The sequence below is a fragment of the Pseudophryne corroboree genome, chromosome 3 (genome assembly GCF_028390025.1).
Source record: "Pseudophryne corroboree isolate aPseCor3 chromosome 3, aPseCor3.hap2, whole genome shotgun sequence".
Classification (NCBI taxonomy): domain Eukaryota; kingdom Metazoa; phylum Chordata; class Amphibia; order Anura; family Myobatrachidae; genus Pseudophryne; species Pseudophryne corroboree.
This window is the reverse complement of record NC_086446.1, coordinates 212,988,591-213,003,787: the sequence shown is the minus strand read 5'-3', so window position 1 is coordinate 213,003,787 and position 15,197 is coordinate 212,988,591. Positions and strand designations below refer to the sequence as shown.

The 15,197-nt window shown below is 44.6% G+C and overlaps 1 pseudogene; it reads right to left on the bottom strand.

Annotated features, from left to right (window-relative positions):
* Positions 1–629: 629 nt before the first annotated feature.
* LOC134896598 (5S ribosomal RNA) lies at positions 630–748 on the bottom strand (annotated as a pseudogene).
* Positions 749–15,197: the final 14,449 nt, after the last annotated feature.

Sequence of the window (15,197 nt, the reverse complement as noted above, 5' to 3'; positions counted from 1 at the left end):
TTTTTGAGATTGAGAATGAGGCGAAGGACCCAGGTTGGAGTAAACTCCCCCATTGTGCATGGGCTACCGAAATGACTATTCCTAACCAAAGCAATTTCTGAACTGCTTCAAGAAAATTCCTTGCCTGCGCCTCTACCCGAGACGGGCTGAAACAGAAAACCTTCGAGGAGGATGCTTCTAGAAGGGAAAGCATAACGTAGAGATACCACTTCTTGCACCCAGGCATCTGTTTGTAGACTACTAACAGATCTGTGCAAACTGAAGAAGTCGGCCCTTTGGTTTGGAAACTGTCCCACTTGGGGCTGTTACGTTCCTTTATGACCGACAAGGCCGAAACCGGACCTCTAAGTTTGGGGTTATATGTGGAAGGGAACATGACCTTCTTGTAGTCTGTTTCTGACTCCAGAATAACTGTTACCTCCTTCCCCAACAGAAACTTCCAGCCAAGGCAAAGTTTCCAGAACCTTCTTAGATTCTGAATCAGCTTTCCATGTATGTGAGCCAAACTACTCTGCGAACAGCTATTGTTATTGTTGATGCCCTAGAACATTAGTGTCCATATGAGCTATGTGGGATTCTTGCTCACTTGAAGGCACTGAAAACCTGTCTTCCAGTACCTCATCCCAATGTAACTACAGCACCTGGTATTTCAAGGTGGTCTCCCCTCCAAGAACTAACCAGGCCCAACACTGCTTAGCTTCCAAGATCTAGTGAGATTGGGCCTATCCAGTGTGGTGTAGCCGTAGATTGCACGGTGGAGTCATAGCTGACCTTATGACTGCCCCAGACAAGGAGAATATGGTCTTTTTTTGAAAACCATTCCTCTTTTGATGGCAGAGGCCATATACATTTTTGCACTATCAATGACATGCATATCTATTTTGGGAGGCACTTCCTTATTTTAAACAGTCCCCAGCTGGAAAAAGATATAGGAATCCCATTTACCGGGTTTCTATTTTATTGGGTGAAAGCCAAAACCTTTTTCCCAAATTCAGCCCTCATGAAGAGGCCCTTTAGGACGTTTAAACACAGGTGCCTTATTTTTACCCCAGACTATGCTGCCTTTATTGACAGACTAGCCTTTTTTGCTCTCATTTAATCAGCTTATTTATTTAGCCGATACCTTTTACCTGTTCTTCGTATGCTGAAGTAGAGTATATAGAGCTTTCATCGTCTGATGATTATCATGTATAGTCTGTGAAGTCAATGATTTATTTACATTCGGTTCATCAGCTTGTCTTATTGGAGAAGCTGTTGGGGATATACCGCAAGTAGTGAGCTGCAAGGGTTAATAGTATAAGAATTAACTTTTCAGCAAAACTGGCCAAGGTCTGTGCAAACATCGCCCCAATGGGTCTATCTATACCTGATGTAGATCGGGGAAGTATTATGCTAAACAGCAAACCATTTTACACATAAACCATCCTGTACCAGATCATAGAGGATAATACAGTTTTTGCAAAACAACAATATATGAGTGTTGGTGTTACTGTAAGTGTACCCTCGTCACATTTACCGCTCATAGACATGATAAATAATCAGCACTCTCACGGTGTACTACACAATTTGTGACTGTAACCACTTTTTCCTAAAGTGATATCATGTGTGACCCTACCCATGCATCTGCATAGAGGATCAGAAGATCAACCGACAATCATTTATATTAAGTCAGCAATCACACCAGCAGTCAGTCACATGTATATATTAGTCATATGAGCATATTATCCACTACAAACACATCTCAAAGTATGTGGGAGTATATATTACTGAATTCTGTTCTAAATAGATCTTTAACATATTCAGACGCATAGCGAATAAAACCACAGTAATGTACACAGACTCATATGCAATAGGCACTAAAGTTAACTATTCATACTAACAAAAGTAGATGGAAATTTTGTGCTGTATAAACCTTACTCTGTACAGTGGGATACAGGGAGACTCACCCCAGTTCCAGGATCGATCAATACATTCGCGGACGCTGAGTGGATCCAGACGCTACTAGTGTATACTGCCACTCCGGTAACTTTTTAGTGGACACAGACGCTCAGTGAACGCCAGTGTATGCAGATACATCCGTCTGTGACCCGATCTCTTAGCGGTAAATTTAGTGTATACAGATGCAGCTGCCTATGCTGCGTCTGAGTTCCCTCGTGGTAGCGTCTGAGACGGAAGTGAGGCAATCAGTTCATGGCGAGAGACGCACGGTAACTGGTCATGAACTGGGGGGAGGGGTGACCAGGAGAGCGTCTGACTTCCCACCGCTGACATCAACCCTAGGGATCGCAGCCTCATACTAATCCTGGTGCTTATGATCCCTAAGGCCTAGTGCTGGAGCACCCGTGGTGGCGGCGCGCCAGCTACTGTTTGGTAGTCCCCCCCCAAACAGTGCGGCTGTGTCCGTATTCCCCTTCTAAGCAGAACCGATGCCTTACCTTCTCCCCGTGCTCCGGCCACAGCCTGGTAACGTCTGCTGGACCTGCTAGTATATCCGACACAGACACCCGTTGAGACAGCACTTGTACCATGGGTAAGTGTTGTTGTGACCCGGCGGAGAGTTGTTGGAGCGACTCTTTCCAATATGCATGTAAGACATTGTTAGGAAAGATCACTCAAAAAACAATGTAGTAAGACTATAAAAATAAAATAAAAAAGCTTAGGGCTGCCAAACACGGAAGCCCTGTGACCATGGTCTGACTTCTTGCGCACCAAAGAAACACTGATTTGCCTGAGCCAGTGGGTGGGGATATATGGATGAGCCCGTTGCATCCTGGGAAGACTTAAAGCTTGTGATCGTTTGGTGCCAATCCGCTGTCGCTCCATCATATCCCATTGTTATCCTGTGGACCCTGATGGAGAAAGTTTAACTCAATAATTTGTAATATAACCTCGGTTGGCAATTACAGAGGTCAAACATTTCCTGTAGTTCTTGACCAGGTTTGAACACACTGTAGAGCAGGTATTTTGGCCCACGCTTCCATGCAGATCTTCTACAGATCTGTTGTGTTTTGGGGCTGTCACCGGGCAATATGGACTTTCAACTCCCTCCACAGATTTTCTATTGGGTTGAGGTCTGGAGACTGGCTAGGCCACTCCAGTACCTTGAAATGTTTCTTACTCCTTAGTTGCCCGGGCGATGTGTTTGGGGTCATTGTCATGCTGGAAGACCAAGCCACGTTCCATCTTCAATGCTCTTACTGAGGGAAGGAGGTTTTTGCCCAAAATCTCACGATACATGGCCCCATTCATCCTCTCCTTAATACGGATCAGTTGTCCTGTCCCCTTTGCAGAAAAGCAACCCCAAAGCATTCCACCCCCATGCTTCACAGTGGGTATGGTGTTCTTGGGATGCCATTCATCATTCTTCTCCCTCCAAACACGGTGAGTGGAGTTTATACCAAAAAGTTTGATTTTGCTCTCATCTGACCACATTACAGTCTCCCAGTCCTCCTCTGGATCATCAAGATGGTCACTGGTAAACTTTAGCCGGGCCTGGACATGTGCTGGCTTAAGCAGGGGGACCTTTCGGGCCCTGCAGGATTTCAATCCATGACAACATAGTGTTGCTAATGGTAACTTTTGTGACTGTGGTCCCAGCTCTCGAGGTCATTTACCAGGTCCTCCCGTGTAGTTCTGGGCTGATTACTCACCGTTCTCAAGATCATTGAAACCCCACGAGGTGAGATCTTGCATGGAGCCCCAGGTCGAGGGAGATCGTCAGTGATCTTGTATTTCTTCCATTTTTTAATAATTGCGCCAACAATTGATCTCTTCTCACCATGCTGCTTGCCAATTGTCGAGTAGCTCATCACAGCCTTGTGTAGCTCTACAATTTTGTCCCTGGTGTCCTTAGACAGCTCTCTGGTCTGGGCCATGGTGGAGAGGTAGCAGTCTGACTGTTTGAGTGTGTGGACAGGTGTCTTTTATACGGATAACCAGTTCAAACAGGTGCCATTAATACAGGTAACGAGTGGAGGATAGAACAGCTTCTTAAAGAAGAAGTAACAGGTCTGTGAGAGCCAGAAATCTTGCTGCTTGGTAGGTGTCCAAATATTTATTTTCCACAAGAATATACAAGAAAATTGTTTAAAAATCATACAATGTGATTTCCTGTTTTTTTTTTTCAGATTCTGTCTTTCACAGTTGAAGTGTACCTATGATGGAAATTACACACCTCTCTCATCTTTTTAAGTGGGTCAACTTGCACAATCGGCGGCTGTCCAAAAACTTTTTTGCCCCACTGTGTATATGAATATATATATATATATATATATACTGAAGTTCAGAACAGATCCCATTCAGAACAAGCACGGCACTCCAGGACTTAGTGAGAAAATATTTATGGTACACATTGAATCACAAGATATATGTACATCACCATCTAGCACTAGCCATCATAACAATGCAGCATTTCGGGCCCCGCAGGGTCCCTTCCTCAGGTTAATGCAAGTGCTGTAAAAGAGAACAAACAGACATATGATTCGGGTGTGTTTTGGATTCGGGTGTTTTAAAAAAAAAAAAAACTAAAAAACAGCTTAAATCATAGAATTTGGGGGTTATTTTGATCTCATAGTATTATTAACCTCAATTACCATAATTTCCACTCATTTCCAGTCTATTCTGAACACCTCACAATATTATTTTTAGTCCTACAATTTTCACTGAGGTCGCTGGATGGCTAAGCTAAGCGGCACAAGTGGCCGACACAAACACCTGGCCCATCTAGGAGTGGCACTGCAGTGTCAGGCAGGATGGCACTTCCAAAAAATTGTCCCCAAACAGCACATGATGCAAAGAAAAAAAGAGGCGCACCAAGGTCGCTGTGTGACTAAGCTAAGCGACACAAGTGGCCGACACAAACACCTGGCCCATCTAGGAGTGGCACTGCAGTGTCAGGCAGGATGGCACTTCAAAAAAATTGTCCCCAAACAGCACATGATGCAAAGAAAAAAAGAGGCGCACCAAGGTCGCTGTGTGACTAAGCTAAGCGACACAAGTGGCCCACACAAACACCTGGCCCATCTAGGGGTGGCACTGCAGTGTCAGGCAGGAGGGCACTTCCAAAAAATTGTCCCCAAACAGCACATGATGCAAAGAAAAATGAAAGAAAAAAGAGGTGCAAGATGGAATTGTCCTTGGGCCCTCCCACCCACCCTTATGTTGTATAAACAGGACATGCACACTTTAACGAACCCATAATTTCAGCGACAGGGACTGCCACACGACTGTGACTGAAATGACTGGTTGGTTAGGGCCCCCACCAAAAAAAGAAGCAATCAATCTCTCCTTGCACAAACTGGCTCTACAGAGGCAAGATGTCCACCTCATCATCATCCTCCGATTCCTCACCCCTTTCACTGTGTACATCCCCCTCCTCACAGATTATTAATTTGTCCCCACTGGAATCCACCATCTCAGGTCCCTGTGTACTTTGTGGAGGCAATTGCTGCTGGTGAATGTCTCCACGGAGGAATTGATTATAATTTATTTTGATGAACATCATCTTCTCCACATTTTCTGGAAGTAACCTCGTACGCCGATTGCTGACAAGGTGAGCTGGCTGCACTAAACACTCTTTCGGAGTACACACTGGAGGGAGGGCAACTTAGGTAGAATAAAGCCAGTTTGTGCAAGGGCCTCCAAATTGCCTCTTTTTCCTGCCAGTATACGTACGGACTGTCTGACGTGCCTACTTGGATGCGGTCACTCATATAATCCTCCACCATTCTTTCAATGGTGAGAGAATCATATGCAGTGACAGTAGACGACATGTCAGTAATCGTTGGCAGGTCCTTCAGTCCGGACCAGATGTCAGCACTCGCTCCAGACTCCACTGCATCACCGCCAGCGGGTGGGCTCAGAATTCTTAGCCTTTTCCTCGCACCCCCAGTTGCGGGAGAATGTGAAGGAGGAGCTGTTGACGGGTCACGTTCCGCTTGACTTGACAATTTTCTCACCAGCAGGTCTTTGAACCTTTGCAGACTTGTGTCTGCTGGAAAGAGAGATACAATGTAGGTTTTAAATCTAGGATCGAGCACGGTGGCCAAAATGTAGTGCTCTGATTTCAACAGATTGACCACCCGTGAATCCTGGTTAAGCGAATTAAGGGCTCCATCCACAAGTCCCACATGCCTAGCGGAATCGCTCTGTTTTAGCTCCTCCTTCAATGTCTCCAGCTTCTTCTGCAAAAGCCTGATGAGGGGAATGACATGACTCAGGCTGGCAGTGTCTGAACTGACTTCACGTGTGGCAAGTTCAAAGGGTTGCAGAACCTTGCACAACGTTGAAATCATTCTCCACTGCGCTTGAGTCAGGTGCATTCCCCCTCCTTTGCCTATATCGTGGGCAGATGTATAGGCTTGAATGGCCTTTTGCTGCTCCTCCATCCTCTGAAGCATATAGAGTGTTGAATTCCACCTCGTTACCACCTCTTGCTTCAGATGATGGCAGGGCAGGTTCAGGAATGTTTGGTGGTGCTCCAGTCTTCTGTACGCGGTGCCTGAATGCCGAAAGTGGCCCGCAATTCTTCGGGCCACCGACAGCATCTCTTGCACGCCCCTGTCGTTTTTTAAATAATTCTGCACCACCAAATTCAATGTATGTGCAAAACATGGGACGTGCTGGAATTTGCCCAGATGTAATGCACGCACAATATTGCTGGCGTTGTCCGATGTCACAGATCCCCAGGAGAGTCCAATTGGGGTAAGCCATTCTGCGATGATCTTCCTCAGTTCCCGTAAGAGGTTGTCAGCTGTGTGCCTCTTATGGAAAGCGGTGATACAAAGCGTAGCCTGCCTAGGAACGAGTTGGCGTTTGCGAGATGCTGCTACTGGTGCCGCCGCTGTTGTTCTTGCTGCGGGAGGCAATACATCTACCCAGTGGGCTGTCACAGTCATATAGTCCTGAGTCTGCCCTGCTCCACATGTCCACATGTCCGTGGTTAAGTGGACATTGGGTACAACTGCATTTTTTAGGACACTGGTGAGTCTTTTTCTGAGGTCTGTGTACATTTTCGGTATCGCCTGCCTAGAGAAATGGAACCTAGATGGTATTTGGTACCGGGGACACAGTACCTCAATCAAGTCTATAGTTGCCACTGAATTAACGATGGATACCGGAACCACGTTTCTCACTGCCCAGGCTGCCAAGGCCTGAGTTATCTGCTTTGCAGCAGGATGACTGCTGTGATATTTCATCTTCCTCGCAAAGGACTGTTGGACAGTCAATTGCTTACTGGAAGTAGTACAAGTGGTCTTCCGACTTCCCCTCTGGGATGACGATCGACTCCCAGCAGCAACAACAGCAGCGCCAGCAGCAGTAGGCGTTACACTCAAGGATGCATCGGAGGAATCCCAGGCAGGAGAGGACTCGTCAGACTTGACAGTGACATGGCCTGCAGGACTATTGGCTTTCCTGGGTAAGGAGGAAATTGACACTGAGGGAGTTGGTGGTGTGGTTTGCAGGAGCTTGGTTACAAGAGGAAGGGATTTAGTGGTCAGTGGACTGCTTCAGCTGTCACCCAAAGTTTTTGAACTTGTCACTGACTTATGATGAATGCGCTGCAGGTGAGGTATAAGGGAGGATGTTCCGAGGTGGTTAACGTCCTTACCCCTACTTATTACAGCTTGACAAAGGCAACACACGGCTTGACACCTGTTGTCCGCATTTGTGTTGAAATAATTCCACATCGAAGAGGTGATTTTTTTAGTATTTTGACCAGGCATGTCAATGGCCATATTCGTCCCACGGACAACAGATGTCTCCCTGGGTGCCTGACAAACAAACCACCTCACCATCAGAATCCTCCTTGTCAATTTCCTCCCCAGCGCCAGCAACACCCATATCCTCATCCTGGTGTACTTCAACAGTGACATCTTCAATTTGACTATCAGGAACTGGACTGCGGGTGCTCCTTCCAGCACTTGCAGGGGGCGTGCAAATGGTGGAAGGCGCCACCTCTTCCGGTCCAGTGTTGGGAAGGTCAGGCATCGCAACCGACAAAATTGGACTCTCCTTGGGGATTTGTGATTTAGAAGAACGCACAGTTCTTTGCTGTGCTTTTGCCAGCTTAAGTCTTTTCATTTTTCTAGCGAGAGGATGAGTGCTTCCATCCTTATGTGAAGCTGAACCACTAGCCATGAACATAGGCCAGGGCCTCAGCCGTTCCTTGCCACTCCGTGTCGTAAATGGCATATTGGCAAGTTTACGCTTCTCCTCAGACGATTTTAATTTTGATTTTTGGGTCATTTTACTGAACTTTTGTTTTTTGGATTTTACATGCTCTCTACTATGACATTGGGCATCGGCCTTGGCAGACGACGTTGATGGCATTTCATCGTCTCGGCCATGACTAGTGGCAGCAGCTTCAGCACGAGGTGGAAGTGGATCTTGATCTTTCCCTATTTTAACCTCCACATTTTTGTTCTCCATTTTTTAATGTGTGGAATTATATGCCAGTATCAATAGCAATGGCCTACTACTATATTTACTGCGCACAACTGAAATGCACCACAGGTATGGATGGATAGTATACTTGACGACACATAGGTAGGTACAGCAGTGGCCTACCGTACTGCTATATATAGTATACTGGTGGTCACTGTGTCAGCAAACTGCAAAACTAAAATGCACCACAGGTATAGAATGTAGATGGATAGTATACTTAATGGATGACGACACAGAGGTAGGTACAGCAGTGGCCTACCGTACTGCTATATATAGTATACTGGTGGTCACTGTCAGCAAACTGCAAAACTAAAATGCACCACAGGTATAGAATGTAGATGGATAGTATACTTAATGAATGACGACACAGAGGTAGGTACAGCAGTGGCCTACCATACTGCTATATATAGTATACTGGTGGTCACTGTGTCAGCAAACTGCAAAACTAAAATGCACCACAGGTATAGAATGTAGATGGATAGTATACTTAATGAATGACGACACAGAGGTAGGTACAGCAGTGGCCTACCGTACTGCTATATATAGTATACTGGTGGTCACTGTGTCAGCAAACTGCAAAACTAAAATGCACCACAGGTATAGAATATAGATGGATAGTATACTTAATGAATGACGACACAGAGGTAGGTACAGCAGTTGCCTACCGTACTGCTATATATAGTATACTGGTGGTCACTGTGTCAGCAAACTGCAAAACTAAAATGCACCACAGGTATAGAATGTAGATGGATAGTATACTTAATGACGACACAGAGGTAGGCACAGCAGTGGCCTTCCATATCGTACTGCTATATATAGTATACTGGTGGTCACTGTGTCAGCAAAACTCTGCACTGTACTCCTCCTATATAATATTAATTATACTGGTGGTCCCCAGTCCCCACAATAAAGCAGCACACTGAGCACAGATACGGAGTGTTTTTCAGACAGACAACGTATAAACTGTACTCCTGCTATATAATACAGCTGCTCCCCAGTCCTCACAATTAAGCAGTGTGAGCACAGATATATTATGCAGCACACTGAGCACAGATATGGTATGGAGCGTTTTTTTCAGGCAGAGAACGGATAAAAACTGGTGGTCACTGCTATATATAGTATACTGGTGGTCACTTATCAGCAAAACTCTGCACTGTACTCCTCCTAACAGCTGCTCCCCAGTCCTCCACACAATTAAGCATTAAAGCAATCATGTTCAACAATAAACGGAGAGGACGCCAGCCACGTCCTCTCCCTATCATCTCCAATGCACGAGTGAAAATGGCGGCGACGCGCGGCTGCTTATATAGAATACGAATCTCGCGAGAATCCGACCGCGGGATGATGACGTTCGGGCGCGCTCGGGTTAGCCGAGCAAGGCGGGAAGTTTCGAACCTGCCTCGGACCCGTGTAAAAAGGGTGATGTTCGGGGGGGTTCGGTTTCCGAGAAACCGAACCCGCTCATCTCTAATATATATATATATATATATATATATATATAGTCACATGTATAAGTGGTACTCCGGGAGCTGGTACTATGCCGGGGTGCCTTCCATAAATGGAAATACATCCAATACCAGTATCCTCAAAAAGAAGGAAAGGTAGCACTCATCCGGTCTTGAAATAGAGAATAAACGGTGCTTTTTATTCACAACGTTTCAAGGCATGTAACCCTTTTCATCAGGTGCATAAAAAATACAAAGTGCAATAGACATACCTTATACAGAGAGGACATAAGCCTCATGGTGCAGTGATTGTTTCCATGATCCTGCTGGGTGGCACGGCGGTATGACATCACATGGGTGCCCGCAGCGTCACGAAGGGAAAGCCTATGATGCAGTGTGCAGGGAAGTCGGGTTGCTAGGCAACCGTAGCGCAGCATTATGGTTAGAGAAAATGTATTGGACACATCAGTTGCTAGGCAGCTAGACACCGTGTTGCGTGCACATTCATAACGATAGTGAGGCCTCACCGCCGGGTCATCCTTCAGGAGAAGGGAAAATAATTAAGTATTATTAACATTACATGTGGTATACTGTCCAAGACACAATAAAGGTAATAAGTTAAACCTAAGGCATCAGGAGATACTGCTATACAAGTATTAGCTATATATATATATATATATATATATATATATATATAGCTTAAAGCAGAGAACTGCACCATATGTGACAGACAGGAATTTACAAAAATAATAATTCCAAAGGATTTTTTCATTTAAACCCTTGGGGTGGATGGTGTCCAAAATGTATATCCATTTGGATTCAGTTTCTAACAGTCTCCATGCTCGATCGCCACCACGTAATGATGGTGGTACGTGGTCAATTTTATATCATAAAGACGACAACTGATGACCAGCCTGAAGAAAATGCTTGGCCACGGGTTGGTCTGATTCTTTGGCCGTGATTGCTTGCTCGATGGAGGATTTATGCATGGCCATGCGTTCTTTAAACATGCGAGTGGTTTGGCCAATATAACTCAATCCGCATGGACAGGTAATCATGTATACAACATAACGGGTGGTACAAGTTTATACATGTTGAATCTTGTATTTTTTTGGGAATGTGGATGATTAAAGGTTGACCCCGGTTCAAGATAACAAGTGACGCAAGAAACACAGCGATAGCAGCCTGGTTTTTTATAGATGGTATTGGGTTGTTTTTGTAGCATCGGAGTGATGTCTGTCTTTACAACCATATTTCTAATATTTCTGCCTCTACGATAGCTAATAAGTGGTTTCTGTTGTTGTAGACCAGGGAGGTCTTTATTAGTTGCTATAATAGGCCAGAGTGCTTTAGTAGCCGTAGAAATAACTTAACTAGCCAAAGTGTATTCAGTAACAAATGGTAAAAGTGATTGAGGCTTTGGTTTAGTTTTTGAAAGTAAAAACTGTTGTCTTGAATATTTCAGGACATCTGCTTTTTGTAATAATAGCTGCTGATGGTTATATCCACATTGTACAAATTTTTCAATAACCATGTCAATTGTGGATTAGACGTTATCTGAGTTACTTGTGATTCATGCCACCTGCATCATTTGAGATTTGGCTAAGGGCCGGCAGATGAAAACTGTTGGCCATAAGTAAGGTGTTGCGATCGGTATCTTTCACGTAGACTGATGTATGTATTGTACTGTCTCTAACGTACAGTAAAACATCGAGATAGTGAACTGAACTCTTACTCATATTGTAGGTAAATTTAATGATAGAGTCATATTTTAAAAAAAGTCGGATTGAGATGAGGGAGCAGAGAGCAGGAGACTGGGGGGAGCAGCGGGGAGAGCTGGAACCCAGTGGCAGCGTCCACCCGGCTCCAATAGCGAGGTCCTGGCTGTAGCAGGAGGATGGGCCACCGCCTCCCCTGACAGCAGCGTCCACCCGGCTCCAGCAAGCGAGGCCCCGCTTGCTGGAGCCAGGTGGACGCTGCCCTGAGCCTCCAGTTACTCTGCTGCAGCCACTGCTCACCTTGTCTCCTCCCCCGCCTCCGCCTCTCTTCCGCTCCATCTCCTCCTCCTCCACTGCTTCCCCCACCGCCGCAGACATCTACCCCCACCCCTTACCATGGCAGCCCCAGACAGCAGCAGGACAGGACAACGGGAACGGCCAATCCGACAGTTGGATTTGGCCGCTCTTTGAATAGGGGTTGTCAGGTCCATTCCGACAACTGCATATCGGAATGGACCTGACTCTTATTGAATATACCCATATGTTGCTTTTCTAATAAAGTAGTATTTCACCTCTAAAATAAAAACACATTTAATTACTTTGCAAAGTACTGTGTTGTTTAAAAGAAAAAACTTAGGGGGTAATTCCAAGTTGATCGCAGCAGGAATTTTTTTAGCAGTTGGGCAAAACCATGTGCACTGCAGGGGAGGCAGATATAACATTTGCAGAGAGAGTTAGATTTAGGTGGGGTGTGTTCAATCTGCAATCTAATTTGCAGTGTAAAATAAAGCAGCCAGTATTTACCCTGCACAGAAATAAAATAACCCACCCAAATCTAACTCTTTCTGCACATGTTATATCTGCCTCCCCGGTAGTGCACATTGTTTTGCCCAACTGCTAAAAAAATTCCTGCTGCGATCAACTTGGAATTACCCCCCTATTTAGAGCAAGTTTATCTTGCTCTAAATAAACATACCGTATATCCTAATATTGCCATGTGGGGACCAATTAACAGCAATGGCCATACACAAATTAACTCATTATCTTGTAATTTGCAACAACAGTCTACTAGAGCTATTCATTATTGTTCAAGTGTCGAAACAGCTGCTCCAACAAATTCCTCACACTACTAATTTTTTTACTTATAGTAGGTGTGAGCAGTGCATGTTGAATGCATCCCTCTTCCTTCCATCCTATAAGAATGAGTAGGGCTAACTTAAGTGGTATAGTGTCAGTTCCTGCAGTCAAGCTTGGAAAACTTTCAGTTTTCAGAGCTTGATGAATTGGATCCTTTCTTTATCCACATACTATCAGCACTAAGGGGGTCATTCCGACCCGTTCGCTCACTGTGTTTTAATGCAGCAGAGCGAACGGGTCCCTGCTGTGCATGCGCCGACACCGTAATGCGCATGCGCATGCAGGACGGCCGAAGGCCGTAGCAGGACAGCGATCGCCTCTGCCTGATTGACGGGAGGGGGCGAAACGGCAGTGCTTGGCTGCCGTTTCGGAGGCATGGTCCGGCCACCGCAGGCGTGGCCGGACCAAATGGGGGGCACTTGTCTGTATTGAAGCTCATTCTCCATTTTGCTGCCCATGCTTCCAGTTTAACTAAGTCATTCTGAAGAGACTCCGCATCCCCCTCTGTATTTATAACCTTACACAATTTGGTATTTTCTGCAAAATGTGACACCACTACTACACCACCGCTATTGCTACATCGTTAATGAAAATGTTGAACAATAGTGGTCCAGGGCCCTCATTCCGAGTTGATCGCAGCAGGAATTTTGTTAGCAGTTGGGCAAAACCATGTGCACTGCAGGGGGGGCAGATATAACATGTGCAGAGAGAGTTAGATTTGGGTGGGTTATTTTGTTTCTGTGCAGGGTAAATACTGGCTGCTTTATTTTTACACTGCAATTTACATTGCAGATTGAACACACCACACCCAAATCTAACTCTCTCTGCACATGTTAAATCTGCCTCCCCTGCACTGCACATGGTTTTGCCCAACTGCTAACAAAATTCCTGCTGCAATCAACTCTGAATTACCCCCCATGTACAGACCCTTGTGGCACACCACTTAGTACTTCAGTCCAATTTGAAAAAGTTCCATTTACCACAATGCGCTGCTCCCTGTTATCTAACCAATTTCTGACCCAAGTGCATATTGTGCTCCCTATCCCTAGTTCTTGTAACTTATAGATAAGTCTCATGTGCGGTACTGTGTCGAAAGTTTTAGCAAAGTCTAAAAAGGTTACATCCACCTCATTACCTTGATCAAGGTTCGCACTAACCATTTCATAAAAGCCTAGTAAGTTTGTTTGACATGATCTATCCTTCACAAATCCATGTTGGCTCCTATTAATAACCTTACTGGCTTCAGAAGGAACTTCTGTATACTATCCCTTAGAATACCTTCCTGTACTTTCCCCACTATAGATGTAAGACTAACTGGTCTATAATTACCCGGTTCAGCTTTACTTCCCTTTTTGAATATTGGCACTACTTCTTCTATATGCCAGTCTTTGGGAACCATGCCTGATGATCAAAAATAGCGGTCTTGCTAGTTCAAAGTGTAGCTCCATGATAACCCTTGGGTGAATTCTGTAAAGATCAGGTGACTTATTAATCTTATTTTTTTTTTAATTGGTCACAGATTACCTCCTCACTTACAGTAAATAAGCACTTAGCAGTGTGACATTATCTTTGTTGATATTGTGTGTTAATCCCTGCATCTGGTCCTCTCTTGTAAATACCGATGAGAAAAACTCATTAATTTGTCCGCTATGTCAATATCGTTTTGGATTAAGACTCCCAGCTTGTCCTTTAAAGGACCTATACTCTCCTCCTTTAATCTTTTGCTGTTGATATATTTAAAATAAAAAAATGGGGTTTGATTTGCTTTCCTTTGCTACTAGCTTTTCAGTTTCTAGTTTAGCCGCTCTTATTTATTTTTTGCAAATTTTGTTATAATTCTTATAGTGCTGGAATGACTCCACACTTCCGTCTGATTTGAATTTTTGGAATGCTCGCCTTCAAAAAGCATAGTGAGATGGTACAAAGGGGTCCAAATAGACTTTTATTCCTCCCAAAAGTCAAATAGACTCACATGCCCATCTGCACACTTTCATTTAAATAACCACCCACCATTCTATGGATGGTTATAGTATCGGAGGGAGTCACAGTAGAGGTGTCACTAATGTTGGGCAATTCTTTGAGACCTGAATGTAATGTCACTCTAATGTGCTGAGTGGACTCTCTTTACTAGTAGGTCTCTTGGGAAACCTGAGTTTTTTCCTAGCAGCAGCATTTCCAGGTGAAACTGAAGGAGGAGTCATCATGTTATGTGCCACTTGAGCTGTCAACTTGCTCTCAAGTAACTCTTTGCATCTCTCAAGATATCTGTCAGTTGGAAAGAAATGCATTATGTACGACTTAAACCTAGGATGAAGTATAATCATCATAATGTAGTAATCCAATTTCAAGATGTTAACAACCCTTTGATCCAGGTGAAGCAAATAAAGAACTTGATCTACAAGTCCAACATACTTAGTGGAATCACTTTGTTTCAGCTTCCTTTCCATTAGTC